The following is a 22,313-nucleotide window of genomic DNA, read 5'->3' as shown; positions in this document are numbered from 1 at the left end:
CAATTTTCTCCAGTTGGTATCTCCACATTAATATCTTACGTATATTTTTAATTGATTTGGATATAATGGTATTTAATCTCGTTAGAACAACCTTGTGATATCTAACTCCCGCATCTATCACTACGCACTCTAATTGCTCAGAACTATTTGTCGCTAAGAGGTCTTGTATGTTATCGTTGCCATTTACGCTAGCAGAAATGCGTGCTCAAAAAATTATCAGTGAAATCATTTAGTAATGTTTCGAATTTCATTTTATGCATATAACCGACTTTAAATATATATTTTTGACAGCTTCATACAAAACTTACTGGAAACGACTGACTGCCTTATTTGACGTAGCTAGATCATTGACTTACTAAGCGTCTAATGTCAGTGTCTGCAAGACGGATTTCATTGTTACAGTGAGTTACATTAACGATAAAAATGTCAGATAAGGCAGGGGCATACGCGTTGAGCTGCTTGACGTGCATTCGGGAGAACCAAAATTCCTTTCCCCGTCTGACCAAGATTTAAGTTAACCGTAATTTTCATTAATAGAGGAAGAAAGATGAAGATATGATTCCACTGAAAACAAGGGTGTCAGTTACCTTCTACAATACCTGCCCATCTCTCGGCAGAATGTTTAACTTTTCTTCTTTCCACAGAAGCTTACTGGTAGCACCGAAATATTTGGATTATTGCATCTATTCTCATACAAGGCTAACTGCACTCAACTGTAAAATCCGGGAAAATTTATTATCAGAAAAATGTTTCAGTCAAGGAAATATCGTTTTACCCATGTCCTTTTGTATGCTGTGCACATTGGCGATGTTCACGATTTGTGTGATTTTGTTGCTTTATTTGAGACGCTGGATAAAACCCTTCTGATAGAGAATACAGAATTACTTTGTTTATGGGAAATAGATGTGCACTTAGCCATAACAGACGAGAACATTTATAATCCCAAAAAATATAAATCATTTGTTGTGCTTAAGATGCAGTTCTGTTGGCAAACTGTGAATATAGCCCACAGAAACTGTTACATTTATGTAACGTAACAGCCACAAACCTAAGTACGATCATTCCCACTAAAAAACCAAGGGTATGACCACATGTGCGGAACCAATTAGACGATTTGCGAAGAACTGTTTGTCTGACAAAAAGATAGTAATGATAGAAACTGAAGAAATGAATCAAAATATGTGGCACGGCCGGGACTTGAATTCATTTTAATTCATTTCTTCGGCTTCTGTCATTATCGAAGATGAAACTGGCGCTCATATGTCTCAAGGAACATTTAATTCCATCAGATCAAGAAGATAATAGTTTGAAAACAACAGTTACAGAATCAGCCATTTACCTTCGAGTGATGCTCATATGATTACATCAGGAAAGAGTGGCTCTGTATTGACTACCGAGAAACCAATTACGTACTAACTGCTTCGCTGTGTCTGCCACAGAAAACTCAGCAGAAGCCATTAAAACATGCAGGGAGTCCGTCAGAGTTCGCTCGTTAGATATCTGAATGCCTGAAGTACTGTTTCGGTGTTTTCAGAGAGTCTGAACACGGCAGCAGTGAAAACTCTAAACAAGCCACTTCATGAAATTTTCAACTCAGAGGAGCATCCCTCTGCACAGTTTAAATTTAATTACTTCAGACTAGACTGTTGTACGGCCAGATGAACCCGTTTTTGCTGATACACTTCAGTCAATGGTCATTTGTCTTCTATAATTAAATCTAGTAACACACACACACACACACACACACACACACACAGAGAGAGAGAGAGAGAGAGAGAGAGAGATTTCCACACTTCTCTTTATACTACAAAGGTAGTTTCATCTCTGACTAATGTCAAATAAAGGCAACGTAGATTTTACCTCTGTATATCTGGAAGCAAAGACGGCTCGTGAAAAAGTAAATAGCGCTAGGGAGGAAGGTCGAAGCTAGAGAGTGTATTGCAACATTAAAAGTAGTGTAATTTGATGATTATTGAAATACGGAGACAAAATTAAATTTTGGATATCATTTATCAAATGGTTACATGCTGGTCTGGTGGATGCCAGTACAGTCCTTTTTAATATCTGTATGGATAGTACTGCACAAGGACCTGTAAGATAAGGTACGATTCTGTAACTGTTGTTTTCAAACTATTATCTTCTTGATCTGATGGAATTAAATGTTCCTTGAGACATATGAGTGCCAGTTTTATCTTCGATAATGATAGAAGCCGAAGAAATGAATTAAAATGAATTCAAGTGTCGGCCGTGCCACATATTTTGATTAATTTCTTCAGTTTCTATCATTACTATCTTTTTGTCAGACAAATAGTTCTTCGCAAGAAATGGCAAAAATTAGAACTGTTTTGGGTCACGCTGTTTGCAGTGCCTTTCTTATGCGTTTTATTACAATACATCGTACACAGATCCCTTATTCTATCTGTCTGTTGTGTCACGAGGGCATGTTACGATGTATTTACTTAGTTTTTATTTATTTGTTATCATGATCTGTTTAGGGCCATCAGGCCCTCTCTTACTTCGGAGCAGGGTTTCACACATACAATAGCTTCTGTACATCTTAGTTACCTAAGAAATAACATTTTGTATGACAAATAGCATTAAAATGATTTGAGTGTCTATATTGACAATGTGAGTAAATAATACTATGAGCTGATAAAGTTAATACTAGCAGTACTTGCATTAATGCTGTTGCTGTGACTAATACTGACAATAATAATAAAAATAATAATAAATAATAATAATAATGACCATAAAAACAAATCGATAGTGGCTGATATAAAAGGAGTTTATTGGTGTACAAAATAGATGTTTTCGGATGTAACGGATTCTGGGGAAACAAAACTTAAGGAGATTGCGCTAGGTAAGTATACTGCGAAATGAGGAATATCTGTTAGGAAAGAAGATTGTACAACGGTAACGACTGCGTACTAGGACAGTGGTAATCATTATTGTTGCTTCAGCAGATATGTCATTACCTATCAGCTGAAACTAGAGGTGTTATCCACTTCCCTATTGCAATGCGGAAGATTATTCCAGTGGCCGGTTCCTGCTACTGAGAAGGACTTAGAGAAGCTATTTTACAATTTAGAGGCACAGAAAAGATTTTGCCATGATGTGAAAGAGTGTTTGCACCATGTTGTTCGAACAAGGTAATTAAGATGGAGAAGACATGTGGAAGAGAGTGTGTGTTGATTAGACAGTAGAGAAGACAGAGGGTATGGAAAATCACTGCATTTGTCTGCATGCAGACAGGGCAGAAAGGAAAGCTGTGCATCAAACACGTAATCAGCCTTCTGACTGCTTTGATGCGGCCCGCCACGAATTCTTCTCTTTTGCCAACCTCTTCATCTCGGAGTAGCATTGGCCACATACGTCCTCTAATATTTTCTGGGTGTATTCCAATCTCCGTCTTCCTCTACAGTTTTTGCCCTCTACAGCTCCCTCTAGTACCATGGAAGTCATTCTCTCATGTCTTAACAGAAGTCCTATCATCCTGTCCCTTCTCCTTGTCAGTGTTTTCCACATATTACTTCCTCTCCGATTCTCCAGAGAACCTCCTCATTCCTTACCTTATCAGTCCACCTAATTTTCAACATTCGTCTGTAGCACCACATCTCAAATGCTTCGATTCTCTTCTGTTCCGGTTTTCCCACAGTCCATGCTTCACTACCATACAAAACTGTACACCAGAAGCACATTCTCAGAATATTCTTCCTCAAATTAAGGCCGATATTTGACATTAGTAGACTGCTCTTGGTCAGGAATCCCCTTTTTACCATTGCTTCTCTATGTAGACCTGTGGCCTAGGGTAGCGTCTGTGATTCACAATTGCAATATCTTCGGTCCCAGGTTCGAATCCCACCGCTGCTTAAATTTTGATCAATAGTCAGCATTGACGCCCGGAGACTTCCGACATAAGAACCCTCATTCTGCCAACGGCCTCGTGAAAGAGGGCGGAGAAGCGGACAGAGGTTCAGGGCACTCTCTTGTCTAGGGATGGGAAACTGCCCCTAAAGCCCGAAGAAACAGCAATGATCAACGGTATGAGGATGCAGAAGGCAATGGAAACCACTGCATTTACGACACGTAACGTGTATCCATAGGACCTGTGGCCTGTGATTGAAAAAGTGTCATGAAGATCTCTGGATTGGCAAATGATTACGGAATAGTCCCCCAGTCGGATCTCCGGGATGTGACTGCAAAGGAGGATATAACCGTGAGAAAAAGATTGAATAATCAATGAAAGGATAACGTTCTAAAAGTCGGGGCATGGAATATCAGAAGCTTGAACGTTGTAGGAAAACTAGAAAATCTAGAGAGGGAAATGCACAGTCCCAATTTAGATATAGTAGCTGTCACTGAAGCGAAGTGGAAAGAAGACCAGGATTTCTGGTCAGATGAGTATAGGGTAATATCAACAGCAGCAAAAAATGGTATAACTCGAGTAGGATTTTTTGTGAAGAGGAAGGTAGGGCAAAGAGTTTGTTACTGTGAACAGTTCAGTGAAAGGGTAGCTCTTATGACAATCGACAGGAAACAAACACCGACAATGATAGTTCAGGTGTACATGCCGACCGTCGCAAGCTGAAGATGAAGTTATAGAGAAAGAGTATGAGGATACTGAAAGGGTAATACAGTACGTAAAGGGGGACTGGAATGTAGTTGTAGGGGAAGGAGTAGAAGAAAACATTAGAATATGTGCTTGGGACAAGGAATGGGAGAGGAGAAAGACTAAATGAGTTCTGTAACAAGTTTCAGCTAGTAATAGTGAGTATCTGTTCAAGAATCACAAGAGCAGGAGGTATACTTGGGAAAGGCCGGGTGATATGGGAAGATTTCACTAAGATTACATCATGATCAGACAGAGATTCCGAAATCAGAAACTGGATTTTAAGGCGTACCACGGAGAAAAATGGTTAAAATGGCTCTGAGCACTATGGGACTTAACATCTGAGGTCATCAGTCCCCTAGAACTTAAATAACCTAAGGACATCACACACGTCCATGCTCGAGGCAGGATTCGAAACTCCGACCGTAGCGATCACGCGGTTCCGGACTGAACCGCCTAGAACCACTCGGCCACCCCGGCCGGCGTACCCAGGAGCAGATATAGACTCAGATCGCAATATAGTAGTGATGAAAAGTAGGCTGAAGTTTAAGACATTAGTCAGGAAGAATTACGCAAAGAAGTTGGATACGGAAGTACTAAGGAATGACGAGATACGGTTGAAGTTCTCTAGCTCTATAGATACATCAATACGGAATAGCTTAGTAGTCGGTATAGTTGAAGAGGAATTGACATCGCTAATAAGGTCTATAACAGATGTTGGGAAGGAAAACTTAAGTACAAAGAAGGTAACCGCGAAGAAACCATGGGTAACAGGACAAATACTTCATTCAATCGATGAAACGACGATGTACAAAAATGTTCCGCTAAGTTCAGGAATACAGAAATACAGGGTGAGGCAACGTTCATAGCGTAATTTGACAGGGTGACAGTGATATGGAGCGGTGGAGTGTACAGCATCGTGACTTTGCGGTTGAAAGTTATTTCAAGAATAACGACTCTGTTATTGCTACCCAGCGTCTATTTCGGCAACATTTCAACTTGGGTCATCATGGGAAAGTTCCAGATGGACGGACCATTGTGAGGTGGGAACGTGCATATCGAACAACAGCTTCCGTTTGCAATGGCAAACCGGGAAGAAGTGAAAGAACTGTGCGGACGCCAGAAGCCTTGGAAAATGTTCATGCTGGACTATTGCGTAGCCCAAAAATATCCGCTCGTCGTCAAGCGCAAACTGTGCTTATGTCCGATCGCTCATTCTGGAGAATACTGCACGAAGACCTGCATTTTCACCCATATAAGCTGCAGATTGTTCAGGAAATTAGGCCTCGTGGGTGGGTTTCGCCGGCCGGTGTGGACGAGCGGTTCTAGGCGCTTCAGTCTGGAACCGCGCGACGTCTACGGTCGCAGGTTCGAATCCTGCCTTGGGCATGGATGTGTGTGATGTCCTTAGGTTAGTTAGGTTTAAGTAGTTCTAAGTTCTAGGGGACTGATGATCTCAGATGTTAAGTCCCATAGTGCTCAGAGCCATTTGAACTATTTTTTTTTTTTTTTAGTTGGGTTTCACGCGAAACATTCTGCTTAACCGTGCGTGATCGCCTTCGCCAAAATGCACAAATGTTGCACACCATTCTGATGTCAGATGAAGCTCATTTTGAGTTATGTGGTTCAGTGAATAAACAGAATGTGCCTTATCGGAGTGATGTAAGCCCGCATGAACAGCACATCAAGACCTTGCACAGTTGTTGTGTCACAGTGTTGTGTGGAGTTGCTTCCTGTGTGATTATTGCCTCTTACTTCTTTGAGGATGACAGCGGTATGGCTGTAGCTGAGATCAGTGAACGCTACCTAAACATGCTGCAAGACTTTGTTCTTCCCCAGTTAGGTATGATCGACATGCATGTGGAACAATTACGGTTTCAAGAAGACGGAGCGACCTCTCATATAGCCAGAATTTGCATGGATTTCTTGCGACATACATTTCCCGGTAGAGTAATTTCCAGTTTTGGTGACTTTTCCTGGCCGCCACGCTCACCTAACCTTTCATGTGCAGACTTTCTCCTTTGGGGCTACCTGAAGCAAGAAGTTTTCCGAACACGTTGTGCCACCATTCCTGAGTTGAAGCATCGCATCAGAACTGTCGTCAGCAACGTCCCACGGAATACGTTACACCGAGTTAGGAAAACTTACAACGCCACCTAGATGAATGTGTGTGCAGGGGGGGGGGGGGCGGCATCATTTGACAGGAGTCATATTCAGAAAGTAATCCACGCAATAGACAATGCCTTACACATTAGTAAATGGAATGCCTTTAACTATTAATTGACATAAGAGATAACAAATAAATTACAGTACCGAGCGAGGTGGCGCAGTGGTTAGACATTGGACTCGCATTCGGGAGGACGACGGTTCAATCCCGCGTCGTGCCAACCTGATTTAGGTTTTCCGTGATTTCCCTAAATCGCTCTAGGCAAATGCCGGGATGCTTCCTTTCAAAGGGCACGGCCGACTTCCTTCCCCGTCCTTCCCTAATCCGATGAGACCGATGACCTCGATGACCTCGCTGTCTAGTCTCCTTCCCCAAACAAACCAACCCCAAATAAATTACAGTTACTGCCTAATGATGTGTTTTTAATATCCTACTATGAACGCTGCCGCATCGTCTATAAGTCGCTGAGGAATGAAATAAACAGGAAGTGCAGGGAGGCTAAGACGAAATAGTTGCAGGCAAAATGTGAAGACATCGAAAAAGTAATGGCTGTTAGAAGGACAGACTCAGCATACAGGAAAGTCAAAACAACCATCGGTGACATTACACCAAGAGCGATAACATTAAGAGTGCAACGGGAATTCCACTGTTAAATGCATAGGAGAGTGGATAGGTGGAAAGAATACATTGAAAGCCTCTATGAAGGGGAAGATTTGTCTGATGTGATAGAAGAAGAAACAGGAGAAGATTTAGAAGAGATAGGGGATCCAGTATTAGAATTTAAAAAAGCTTTGCAGAACTTAAGATAAAATAAGGCAGAAGGGATTGATAACATTCCATCAGAATTTCTAAAATCATTGAGGGAACTGGCATCAAAACGACTATTCACACTGGTTTGTAGAATGTATGAGTCAGGCGACATAACATCTGACTTCCGCGAAAGCATCATTCACACATTTCGGAAGACGGAAAGAGCTGACAAGTCTACATCTACATCTACATGTATACTCCGCAAGCCACTCGACAGTGTGTGGCGGAGGGTACCTTGAGTACCTCTATCGGTTCCCCCTTTTATTCCAGTCTCGTATTGTTTGTGGAAAGAAGGATTGACGGTATGCTTCTGTGTGGGCTCTAATCTCACTCATTTTATCCTCATGGTCTCTTCGCGAGATATACGTAGGAGGGAGCAATATATTGCTTGACTCTTCGGTGAAGGTATGTTCTCAAAACTTTAACAAAATCCCGTACCGAGCTACTGAGCGTCTGTCCTGCAGAGTCTTCCTCTGGAGTTAATATATCATCTCCGTAACGCTTTCGTGATTACTAAATGATCCTGTAACGAAGCGCGCTGCTCTCCGTTGGATCTTCTCTATCTATTCTATCAACCCTATCTGGTACGGATCCCACACCGCTGAGCAGTATTCAAGCAGTGGGCGAACAAGCGTACTGTAACCTACTTCCTTTGTTTTCGGATTGAATTTCCTTAGGATTCTTCCAATGAATCTCAGTCTGGCATCTGCTTTACCGACTATCAACTTTATATGATCATTCCATTTTAAATCACTCCTAATGCGTACTCCCAGAAAATTTATGGAATTAATGCTTCCAGTTGCTGACTTGCTATTTTATAACTAAATGATAAGGGATCTATCTTTCTATGTATTCGCAGCACATTACACTTGTCTACATTGAGATTCAATTGCCATTCCCTGCACCATGCGTCAATTCGCTGCAGATCCTCCTGCATTTCAGTACAATTTTCCATTGTTAGAACCTCTCGATACACCACGGCATCATCTGCAAAAAGCCTCAGTGAACTTCCGATGTCATCCACAAGGTCATTTATGTATATTGTGAATAGCAACGGTCCTATGACACTCCCCTGCGGTACACCTGAAATCACTCTTACTTCGGAAGACTTCTCTCCATTGAGAATGACATTCTGCGTTCTGTTATCTAGTAACTCTTCAATCCAATCACACAATTGGTCTGATAGTCCATATGCTCTTACTTTGTTCATTAAACGACTGTGGGGAACTGAATCGAACGCCTTGCGGAAGTCAAGAAACACGGCATCTGCCTGTGAAACCGTGTCTATGGCCCTCTGAGTCTCGTGGACGAATAGCGCGAGCTTGGTTTCACACGACCGTCTTTTTCGAAACCCATGCTGATTCCTACACAGTAGATTTCTAGCCTCCAGAAAAGTCATTATACTCGAACATAATACGTGTTCCAATGTTCTACAACTGTTCGACGTTAGAGATATAGGTCTATAGTTCTGAAAATCTGTTCGACGTCCCTTCTTGAAAACGGGGATGACCTGTGCCCTTTTCCAATCCTTTGGAACGCTACGCTCTTCTAGAGACCTACGGTACACCGCTGAAAGAAGGGGGGCAAATTCCTTCGCGTAAAATCGAACTGGTATCCCATCAGGTCCAGCGGCCTTTCCTCATTTGAGCGATTTTAATTGTTTCTCTATCCCTCTGTCGTCTATTTCGATATCTACCATTTTGTCATCTGTGCGACAATCTAGAGAAGGAACTACAGTGCAGTCTTCCTTTGTGAAACAGCTTTGGATAAAGACATTTAGTATTTCGGCCTTTAGTCTGTCATCCGCTGTTTCAGTACCATTTTGGTCACAGAGTGTCTGGACATTTTGCTTTGATCCACCTACCGCTTTGACATAAGACCAGAATTTCTTAGGATTTTCTACCAAGTCAGTACATAGAACTTTACTTTCGAATTCACTGAACGCCTCTTGCATAGCCCTCCTCACACTACATTTCGCTTCGCGTAATTTTTGTTTGTCTGCAAGGCTTTGGCTATGTTTATGTTTGCTGTGAAGTTCCATTTGCTTCCGCAGCAGTTTTCTAACTCGGTTGTTGTACCACGGTGGCTCTTTTCCATCTCTTACGATCGTGCTTGGCACATACTCATCTGACGCATATTGTACTATGGTTTTGAACTTTGTCCACTGATCCACAACACTACCTGTACTTTAGACAAAACTTTTGTGTTGAGCCGTCAGGTACTCTGAAATCTGCTTTTTGTCACTTTTGCTAAACAGAAAAATCTTCCTACCTTTATTAATATTTCCAAAAAATGGTTCAAATGGCTCTGAGCACTATGGGACTCAACTGCTAAGGTCATTAGTCCCCTAGAACTTAGAACTAGTTAAACCTAACTAACCTAAAGACATCACACACATCCATGCCCGAGGCAGGATTCGAACCTGCGACCGTAGCGGTCTCGCGGTTCCAGACTGCAGCGCCAGAACCGCGCGGCCACTTCGGCCGGCTATTTAATATTTCCATTGGTGGCTGTAATCATCGATGCAGTAACCGCTTTATGATCGCTCATTTCCTGTTCTGCGTTAACTGTTTCAAATAGTTCGGGTCTGTTTGTCACCAGAAGTTCTAATATGCTATCGCCACGAGTCGGTTCTCTGTTTAACTGCTCAAGGTAGTTTTCAGATAAAGCACTTAAAAAAATTTCACTGAATTCTTTGTCCCTGCCACCCGTTATGAACGTTTGAGTCTCCCAGTCTATATCCGGCAAATTAAAATCTCCACCCAGAACTATAACATGGTGTGGAAATCTACTCGAAATATTTTCCAAATTATCCTTCAGGTGCTCAGCCACAACAGCTGCTGAGCCAGGGGGCCTATAGAGACATCCAATTACCATGTCTGAGCCTGCTTTAACCGTGACATTCACCCAAGTTATTTCACATTTCGGATCTCCGTGAATTTCCTGCGATACTATTGCGCTTCTTATCGCTATAAACACGCCTCCCTCTTCACTGTCCAGCCTGTCTCTGCGGTATACATTCCAATCTGAGTTTAGGATTTCATTACTGTTTACGTCTGGTTTCAGCCAACTTTCTGTCACTAATACTATATGGGCATTGTGACCGTTTATTAATGAGAGCAGTTCTGGGACCTTTCTATAGACGCTCCTGCAGTTAACTATTAGCACATTAATATTGTTATTCCCTGTTGCATTTTGCGTACTCCTACCTTGTCGCGTCTCAGGAGGCGTCTTGTCGGGTCTAGGGAGGGAATTCTCTCACCTAAAAAGAACCTACATGTGCACTTCACACGTACTCCGCTACCATTGTAGCCGCTTCCGGCGTGTAGTGCACGCCTGACACATTCAGGGGGACCCCGCATTTCTCCACCCGATAGCGGAGGTCGAGAAATTTGCACCCCAGATCTCGGCAGAATCTTCTGAGCCTCTGGTTTAAGCCTTCTACTCGGCTCCAAACCAGAGGACCGCGATCGGTTCTGGGAACGATACTACAAATACACTCCTGGAAATGGAAAAAAGAACACATTGACACCGGTGTGTCAGACCCACCATACTTGCTCCGGACACTGCGAGAGGGCTGTACAAGCAATGATCACACGCACGGCACAGCGGACACACCAGGAACCGCGGTGTTGGCCGTCGAATGGCGCTAGCTGCGCAGCATTTGTGCACCGCCGCCGTCAGTGTCAGCCAGTTTGCCGTGGCATACGGAGCTCCATCGCAGTCTTTAACACTGGAAGCATGCCGCGACAGCGTGGACGTGAACCGTATGTGCAGTTGACGGACTTTGAGCGAGGGCGTACAGTGGGCATGCGGGAGGCCGAGTGGACGTACCGCCGAATTGCTCAACACGTGGGGCGTGAGGTCTCCACAGTACATCGATGTTGTCGCCAGTGGTCGGCGGAAGGTGCACGTGCCCGTCGACCTGGGACCGGACCGCAGCGACGCACGGATGCACGCCAAGACCGTAGGATCCTACGCAGTGCCGTAGGGGACCGCACCGCCACTTCCCAGCAAATTAGGGACACTGTTGCTCCTGGGGTATCGGCGAGGACCATTCGCAACCGTCTCCATGAAGCTGGGCTACGGTCCCGCACACCGTTAGGCCGTCTTCCGCTCACGCCCCAACATCGTGCAGCCCGCCTCCAGTGGTGTCGCGACAGGCGTGAATGGAGGGACGAATGGAGACGTGTCGTCTTCAGCGATGAGAGTCGCTTCTGCCTTGGTGCCAATGATGGTCGTATGCGTGTTTGGCGCCGTGCAGGTGAGCGCCACAATCAGGACTGCATACGACCGAGGCACACAGGGCCAACACCCGGCATCATGGTGTGGGGAGCGATCTCCTACACTGGCCGTACACCACTGGTGATCGTCGAGGGGACACTGAATAGTGCACGGTACATCCAAACCGTCATCGAACCCATCGTTCTACCATTCCTAGACCGGCAAGGGAACTTGCTGTTCCAACAGGACAATGCACGTCCGCATGTATCCCGTGCCACCCAACGTGCTCTAGAAGGTGTAAGTCAACTACCCTGGCCAGCAAGATCTCCGGATCTGTCCCCCATTGAGCATGTTTGGGACTGGATGAAGCGTCGTCTCACGCGGTCTGCACGTCCAGCACGAACGCTGGTCCAACTGAGGCGCCAGGTGGAAATGGCATGGCAAGCCGTTCCACAGGACTACATCCAGCATCTCTACGATCGTCTCCATGGGAGAATAGCAGCCTGCATTGCTGCGAAAGGTGGATATACACTGTACTAGTGCCGACATTGTGCATGCTCTGTTGCCTGTGTCTATGTGCCTGTGGTTCTGTCAGTGTGATCATGTGATGTATCTGACCCCAGGAATGTGTCAATAAAGTTTCCCCTTCCTGGGACAATGAATTCACGGTGTTCTTATTTCAATTTCCAGGAGTGTAGTTAGCTCAGATTCCACCCTGCGAGCGAGGCTTTCCGCCTTCACCAATTCCGCCAACCGCCTGTACGAGCTGAGGATGACCTTTGAACCCAGACGGCAGGAGTCATTGGTGCCGACATGACAAACAATTTGCAGTCGGGTGGACCCAGTGCTCTCTATCGCCGCCGGCAGGGCCTCCTCCACATTTCGAATGAGACCCCTGGCAAGCAGACAGAGTGAACACTGGCCTTCATCCCCGACCTTTCCGCTGTTTCCCTAAGGAGCTCCATCACCCGCCTTACGTTGGAGCTCCCAATAACTAATAAACCCCTCCCCCCGTGTGCCTGCTCGGACCTTGCTGAAGGAGCGGCCACATGTCCACTCACAGGCAGAGCGGGCGATGCCACACGGCAAGCCTCCACATTGACCCTCTGCTTCGTGCGCCGCGAACGCCGCTGAACCCGCCACTCCCCTTGGGGAGAGGGTGGCCCAACCGCGCCCGGTACCCGCGAAGATGTCTCGACAGCAGGGGGAGTGGGTGAAGCATGTAACACCTGGGGTGTACCATGCGATGCACCAGACTCCCCACTGCCTCTACACTCCGAGGCAGCAGCCTGAAGACGACTGACCGCGGCCATCAACACGTTCAGCTGTTCGCGAACAGTGGCCAGCTCCTCCTGCGTCCGTACACAGCAGTCACACATCCTATCCATCCTAAGAAAGCAATTTACTGTAGAGAGTTGATCAACTTTTAACTAGACTGCTAATTCACTAAAGGCGGCTGATTGTTGACTAAACTCTGGTTGCTAGACACTTCTTGTAGAAAACAATGAAAATAGCACTACCTGTCTCTGGACTGTATTGAAAACAAATACTAGCACTACTGGCACTATGGTTGACTAAAGGGACTCTCTCTGACTGTATTCAAAACAAACACGAAATCTATGGAACACTATTACTAGCACTCGACAATTAAAGCTTCCTAAAAGCAAAAACACACGGAACAAGAAGTGAAAAGTGAGAAAAATACAGTTAATACTTAAATTAACGTAGCTCGCTGCACAGCAGACGTGAAGCAGACGGCAGTTACGACGACACTGAGTGTGAGTATTATCGAACAATCATATTAACAGCTCATGCATCCAAGATGCTTACAGGAATATTGAAGATAAGCTAGATGTCGATCAGATTAACTTTAGGAAAGGTAAAGACACGAGAGAGGCAATTCTGACGTTGCGGTTAATAACTGAAGAGAGACTAAAGAAAAATCAAGACAAGTTCATGGGATTTGTCGACACTGAAAAAGCATTCGACAATGTAAAATGGTGCAAGATGTTCGACATTCGGAAAAATCAGAGGTAAGCTTTATGGTGAGACCGGTCACATACAATATGTACAACAACCAAGAGGGAATAATAAGAGTGGACGACCAAGAACGAAGTGCTCGTATTATGAAGGCTGTAAGACACGGATGTAGCATTTCGCCCGTATTTTTCAATCTGTACATCGAGGAAGCAATGATGCAAATAAAAGAAAGGTTCAAGAGTGGAATTAAAATTCAAGGTTAAAGGATATCAATGATATGATTCGCCGATGACATTGCTATCCTGGGTGAAAGCGAAGAGGAATTACATGATCTGCTGAATGGAATGAAGCATCTAATGAGTACAGTGCACAGATTGAGAGTAAATCGAGGAAAGACGATGGTAATGAGAAGTAATAGAAATGAGAACGGCTGGTAACTTAAGATTAGGATTGATGGTCGCTAAGTAGATGAAGTTAAGGATTTCTGCTACCTAGGCAGTAAAATAACCAATGACTGAGTAACGACCACAAAAAGAAGCAGATTGGCGATGGCAAAATGGGTATTCCTGACCAAGAGAAGACTACTAATATCAAATATCGGCCTTAATTTGAGAAAGAATTTACTGAAAACGTACATCTTGAGTACAGCATTGTGTGGTAGTGAAACAAGGACAGTGGGAAAACCGGAACAGGAGGGAATCGAACCATTTGAGATGTGGTGCTAAGACGAATGTTAGATTGACTGATAAGGTAAGGAATGAGGAGGTTCTGCGCAGAATGGGAGAGGAAATGAATGTGTGGAAAACAACGATAAGGAGAAGGTTAAGACATGAGGGATTTACTTATACGGTACTGTAGAGGAAGACAGATATTGGAATATATCCAGCAAATAATTGAGGAAGTAGGTTGCAAGTGCTACTCCGAGATGAAGAGGTCAGCACAGTAGACGCCTTCGTGGCGTGCCGCACCATATTAGTCGGATGACTCTTGACAAAGAATAAAACGTCTGCTTTTCTTGACCATCAACCCTGACGTTAAGTTTCTCGCTATTCTCATTTCTACTACTTCGCATTACATCCGTCTTTCTTCGGTGTACCCTCAATCAGTACTCTGTATTCATTACACTGCTCATTCTGTTCAGCAGATCATGTAATTCTTCTTCGCTTTCACTCAGCAATGTCATCAGCGAATCCTGTCACTGATATCCTTTCACCTTGTACTTTAATTCCACTCCTGAACCTTTTTTTATTTCAATCATTGCTTCCTAGATGTACAGATTGAACAGTGTGGGCGAAAGGCTACATTTTTGTCTTACAGCCTTTTTAACACGAGCGCTTCGTTCTTGGTAATCTACTCATATTATTCCCTCTCGGCTGCTGTACTTATTGTATATGATCCGTCTCTCCCTATAGCTTACCCCTACTTTTTTCAGAATGTCGAATACCTTGCACCATTTTACACTGTCGAATGTTTTTCCAAGGTCGACAAATCGTATGGACTTGTCTTGATTTTTCTTTAGTCTTGCTTCCGTTACTAACCGCAACGTTAGAATATCCTCTCTCGTTCCTTTACCTTTCCAAAAGCCAAACTGATCGACATCTAGCGCATCCCCAGTTTTCATTTCCAGTGTTCTGTGTATTATTCCTGTAAGCAACTTGTATGCATGAGCCGTTAATTTGATTGTACGATAATTCTCTCACTTGCCAGCTCTTGCTGTCTTCGGAAATATGTGGATGATACTTTTCCGAAAGCCAGATGGTGTGTCGCCAGACTCATAAAAATCTACACACGAACGTGAATAGTCGTATTGTTGCCACACTTAGAAATTCTGATGATATGTTGTCCATTCCTTCTGCCTTATTTTATCTTAAGTCCTCCAAAGCTCATTTAAATTCTGATTCTAATACTGGATCCCCTATCTCTTCTAAATCGACCCCTGTTTCTTCTTCTATCACATCAGACAAATCTTCCCCATCATAGAGAGTTTCAGTGTATTATTTACACCTATCTACTGTCTCCTCTGCATTTAACAATGGTATTCCCGTTACACTCTTAATGTTATCACCCTTGCTTTAATGTCACCGCAGGTTGATTTGACTTTCCTGTAGGCTGAGTCTGTCCTTCCAACAATCATTTATTTTTCTATGTCCTCACATTTTTCCTGCAGCCATTTGGTATTAGTTTCGTTCACTTTCTGTTTATTTCATTCCTCAGCGATTTGTATTTCTGTATTCCTGAACTCAGCGAAACATTTTTGTACTTTCTCCTTTCTTCGATCAATTGAAATATTTCTTCTGTATCCATGATTACTTCGCAGTTACATTAATTGTCTTAGTTTCGTTCACTTTCTGTTTATTTCATTCCTCAGCGATTTGTATTTCTGTATTCCTGAACTTAGCGAAACATTTTTGTACTTTCTCCTTTCATCGATCAATTGAAATATTTCTTCTGTATCCATGATTACTTCGCAGTTACATTCATTGTCTTAGTTTCGTTCACTTTCTGTTTATTTCATTCCTCAGCGATTTGTATTTCTGTATTCCTGAACTTAGCGAAACATTTTTGTACTTTCTCCTTTCATCGATTAATTGAAATATTTCTTCTGTATCCATGATTACTTCGCAGTTACATTCATTGTACCAATGGTTTCCTTCCGAACTTCTGTGATGGCCCCTTTTATAGATGCCCATCCGTCTTGAATTGTCCTACTTACTAAGCTATTCCTTATTGCTGTATCTACAGCCTTAGAGAACTTCAAACGTATAAGATCATTTCTTAGTAATTCCTTATCCGACTTCCTTTTACATATTTATTTTTCCTGACCAATGTCTTAAATTTCAGGCTAAATTTCATCACTATTATATTGTGATCTCAGTCTATATGTGCTCCTCGGTACGATTTACAATCCAGTATCTGATTTAAGAATCTATATCTGACGTTGATATAGTCTAACTGAAATCTTCCCATATCACCAGGCTTTTTCCAAGTATACCTCCTCTTCTTGTTATACTTGAACAGATACTCGCTGTTACTAGCTGAAACTTGTTGCAGAACTCAATTAGTCGTTCTCCTCTCCCATTCCTTCTCATGTAACTTTTTCAGTCCCCCATGACTATTAGATTTTTATCCCCCTTTACATATTGTATTACACTATCAATATCCTCATAAACATTCTCTATGTCTTCATCTTCAGCTTGCGACGCCGGCATGTATACCTGAACTATCATTGTCGGTGTTGGTTTGCTGTCGATTCTCATAAGAAACAACCATGTCACTGAACTGTTTAGAGCAACACACTCTCTGCCTTAACTTCCTATTCGTAACGAACCCTGTTCCAGTTATAGAATTTTATGTTGCTGTTGATATTAGCCGATACTCGTTTGACCAGAAATCCTTGTCTTTTCCCGATTTCACTTCACTGACCATATTATGTGAAGATAGAGCTTTTGCATTTCCCTTTTTAGTTTTTCTAATTTGCCTACAACGTTCAAGCCTCTGACATTCCACGCCGTGACTCGTAGAACGTTATCCTTTCGTTGATTATTCAATCTTTTTCTCATGGTAACCTCCCCCTTGGGAGTCCCCACCCGGAGATGCCCTTTGATAAGGCCGTTGCCAGGATGATTCATATGCTGGAAGTCTTCGGCGCCAAAGTTGATTTTTAATCATAATTTAAGGTGAAGCTGGATTCTAACTCGTGATCAAAGACGTTTTGATTATGTGTCAAAGATGCTACCCGTTTTTATTTATTTATTAATTTTTTTGCATTTTGTTCGTTGAATTTGGTCGTAGCGGACGTCATATGACATCAACTCAAGTTCGTTGTTGATCCTTTCACTCAGTTTTTTTATTAGAGACCAGCCAGGTCTCTGACCGAACAAGGCTTCCCCTAGACCACGGGTTTAGATACGATAGTAAAATGTTATCAAAGAGTAGAACATCAGAGATATAACGAACACGTGAGATTTCCTAAGAAAGAACATGCAGTATGATTTCGCTGTAATCAATAATTACAAGTACAAGGTCAGAGGGTCTCGGGAAAACGCAAAAAGGTCTTCAGTCACAAAGGTTGCAGGCCGAACACAGGAAGAACGTAGATACAAGAAGTATCGTTATAACAGTACTGACTTATCATAGCTGTGTGGGAAACGTACCAGAGCTCCAAGCGCTAATAGAAACCACTGATGTCCATATCGTTATAGGCATAGAAATCTTCCTAAAGATGGAGATACGTTCAGCCGAAATTTTTGTGAAGAACCTAGCAAGGTTCAAAAATGTTAAACACACCTGGCAGTGGTGTGTTCGTTGCTGTTAGAAGAAGCTTATCTTGTCGCGAAATTGAAGTTGGTAGTTCCTGTGAGTTAGTATCGGCAGAGGTCATTCTTGCCAAGCGGAATAAAATAGTAATTGGATCCTTTTACCAGCCTCGCAATTCAGATGATGCAATTGCTGAAAAGTTCAAAGAAAACTTGAGTTTCGTTTCAAACCTGTATCCGATTCATACAATTATAGTTGGAGTTGGTAGTGATTTTAATTTTCCCTCGATACGTTGGTTAAAATGTTGTTGTTGTGGTCTTCAATTCCGAGACTGGTAGATGCAGCTCCCCATGCTACTCTATTCTGTGCAAGCTTCTTCATCTCCCAGTACCTACTGCAGCCTACATCCTTCTGAATCTGCTTAGTGTATTCATTTATTGGTCTCCATCTACGATTTTTACCCTCCACGCTGCCCTCCAATACTAAATTGGTGATCCCTTGATCAGAACATGTCCTACCAACCGATCCCTTCTTCTAGTCAAGTTGTACCACAAACTCCTCTTCTCCCCAATTCTATTCAGTACCTCCTAATTAGTTATGTGATCTACCCATCTAATCTTCACCATTCTTTTGTGGCACCACATTTCTAAAGCTTCTATTCTCTTCTTGTCCAAACTAGTTATCGTCCATGTTTCACTTCCATACATGGCTACACTCCATACAAATACTTCCAGAAACGACTTCCTGACATTTCAATATATACTAGATGTTAATAAATTTTTCTTCATCAGAAACGCTTTCCTTGCTATTGGCAGTCTACATTTTATATCCTCTCTACTTCGACCATCATCAGTTCTTTTTCTCCCCAAATAGCAAAACTCCTTTTCTACTTTATGTGTCTCATTTCCTAATCTAATACCCTCAACATCACCCCACTTAATTCGACTACATTCCATTATCCTCGTTTTGCTTTTGTTGATGTTCATCTTATATCCTCCCTTCAAGACACCATCCATTCCGTTCAACTGCTCTTCCAAGTCCTTTGCTGTCTCTGACAGAATTACAATGTCATCGGCAAACCTCAAAGTTTTTATTTCTTCTCCATGGATTTTAATACCTACTCCGAATTTTTCTTTTGTTTCCTTTACTGCTTGCTCAATATACAGATTGAATAGCATCGGGGAGAGGCGACAACCCTGTCTCACTCCCTTCCCAACCACTGATTCCCTTTCATGCCCCTCGACTCTTATAACTGCCATCTGGTTTCTGTACAAATTGTAAATGGCCTTTCGCTCCCTATATTTTACCCCTGCCACCTTCAGAATCTGAAAGAGAGTATTCCAGTTAACATTGTCAAATGCTTTTTCTAAGTCTACAAATGCTAGAAACGTAGGTTTGCCTTTCCTTATTCTTTCTTCTAAGATAAGTCGTAGGGTCAGTATTGCCTCACGTGTTCCAATATTTCTACGGAATCCAAACTGATCTTCGCCGAGGTCGGCTTCTACCAGATTTTCCATTCGTCTGTAAAGAATTCGTGTTAGTATTTTGCAGCTGTGACTTATTAAACTGATAGTTCTGTAATTTTCACATCTGTCATCACCTGCTTTCTTTGGGACTGGAATTATTATATTCTTCTTGATGTCTGAGGGAATTTCGCCTGTCTCAAACATCTTGCTCACCAGATGATAAAGTTTTGTCAGGACTGGCTCTCCCAAGGCTGTCAGTAGTTCTAATGGAATGTTGTCTACTCCGGGGGCCTTGTTTCGACTCAGGTCTTTCAGTGCTCTTTCAAACTCTTCACTCAGTATTGTGTCTCCCATTTCATCTTCATCTACATCCTCTTCCCTCTCCATAATATTGCCCTCAAGTACATCGCCCTTGTATAGACCCTCTATATACTCCTTCTACCTTTCTGCACCCCTTCTTTGCTTAGAACTGGGTTTCCATCTGAGCTCTTGATATTTATACAAGTGGTTCTCTTTTCTCCAAAGGTCTCTTTAATTTTCCTGTAGGCAATATCTATCTTACCGCTAGTAAGATAAGCCTCTACATCCTTACATTTGTCCTCTAGCCATCCCTGCTTAGCCATTTTACACTTTCTGTCGATCTCATTTTTGAGACGTTTGTATTCCTTTTTGCCTGATTCATTTACTGCATTTTTGTATTTTCTCCTTTCATCAATTAAATTCATTATCTCTTTTGTTACCCAAGGATTTCTACTAGCCCTTGTCTTTTGACCTACTTTATCCTCTGCTGCCTTCACTATTTCATCCCTCAAAGCTACCCATTCTTCTTCTACTTTATTTATTGCCCCCATTACTGTCAATTGTTCCCTTATGCTCTCCCTGGAACTCTGTACAACTTCTGGTTCTTTCAGTTTATCCAGGTCCCATCTCCGTAAATTCCCACCTTTCTGCAGTTTCTTCAGTTTTAATCTACAGTTCATAACCAACAGCTTGTGGTCAGAGTCGACATCTGCCCCTGGAAATGTCTTACAAGTCAAAAACTGGTTCCTAAATCTCTGTCTTACCATTATATAATCTATATGATACCTTCTAGTATATCCAGGTTCTTCCATGTATACAGCCTTCTTTCATGATTCTTGAACCAAGTGTTAGCTATGATTAAGTTATGCGCTGTGCAAAATTCTACCAGGCGGCTGCCTCTTTCATTTCTTAGCCCCAATCCATATTCACCTACTATGTTTCCATCTCTCCCTTTTCCTACTGTCGAATTCCAGTCACTCATGACTAATAAATTTTCGTCTCCCTTCACTACCTGAATAATTTCTTTTATCTCATCATAACTAATGAGGAGGTATTGAATAGGATTGGGGAGAAGAGAAGTTTGTGGCACAACTTGACTAGAAGAAGGGATCGGTTGGTAGGATATGTTTTGAGGCATCAAGGGATCACAAATTTAGCATTGGAGGGCAGTGTGGAGGGTAAAAATCGTAGAGGGAGACCAAGAGATCAATACACTAAGCAGATTCAGAAGGATGTAGGGTGCAGTAGGTACTGGGAGATGAAGGAGCTTGCACAGGATAGAGTAGCATGGAGAGCTGCATCAAACCAGTCTCAGGACTGAAGACAACAACAACAACAACAACAACATATTTCATTAATTTCATCGTCATCTGCAGAGCTAGTTGGCATACTGTAGTAGGTGTGGGCTTCGTCTCTATCTTGGCCACAATAATGCGTTCATTATGCTGTTTGTAGTAGCTAACCCGCACTCCTATTATTTTTATTGACTATTAAACCTACTCCTGCATTACCCCTATTTGATTTTGTATTTATATCCCTGTAGTCACCTGACCAAAAGTCTTGTTCCTCCTGCCACCGAACTTCACTAATTCCCATTATATCTAACTTTAACCTATACATTTCCCTTTTTAAATTTTCTAACCTTCCTGCCCGATTAAGGGATCTGACATTCCACACTCCGATCCGTAGAATGCCAGTTTTCTTTCTCCTGATAACGACGTCCTCTTGAGTAGTCCCCGCCCGGAGATCCGAATGGGGGACTATTTTACCTCCGGAATATTTTACCTAAGAGGACGCCATCATCATTTAATCATACAGTAAAGCTGCATGTCCTCGGGAAAAATTACGACTGTAGTTTCCCCTTGCTTTCAGCCGTTCGCAGTACCAGCACAGCAAGGCCGTTTTGGTTAGTGTTACAAGGCCAGATCAGTCATTCATCCAGATTGTTGCCCCTGCAACTACTGAAAAGGCTGCTGCCCCTCTTCAGGAAGCACACGTTTGTCTGGCCTCTCAACAGATACCCCTCCGTTGTGGTTGCACCTACGGTACGGCTATCTGTATCATTGAGGCACGCAAGTCTCCCCACCAACGGCAAGGTCCATGGTTCGTAGGGGGGTTGGTTAAAATACATGTTTAATTCCAGAGGTATGCATAAAACATCATCCCAGACAGTGTTAAACGCATTATCTGAAAATTATTTCGAGCAGTTATTTGAACCCACGCGAGTAGTAAACGGTTGTGAAAACACATTTGACCTCTTAGCAACAAATAATCCTGAGTTAATAACGAGCATCAAGACGGATACAGGGATTAGTGAACACAGGATCGCCGTAGCGAGACTGTATACTGTAACCCCAAATCCTCCAAAAATAAACAGAAATGTACCTATTCAAAGAAGCTCATAAATACTCGCTTGAGCCTACGTGAGAAACAATCTCCACTCCTTCCAAATTAATAAGTGTCGACCATATGTAGCTTGAATTCAAAGAAACAGTATCGG

Source organism: Schistocerca nitens, chromosome 6, assembly GCF_023898315.1.
Source record: "Schistocerca nitens isolate TAMUIC-IGC-003100 chromosome 6, iqSchNite1.1, whole genome shotgun sequence".
NCBI lineage: Eukaryota > Metazoa > Arthropoda > Insecta > Orthoptera > Acrididae > Schistocerca > Schistocerca nitens.
The sequence above is the reverse complement of the archived record's forward strand: the minus strand, read 5'-3'. Positions refer to the sequence as shown.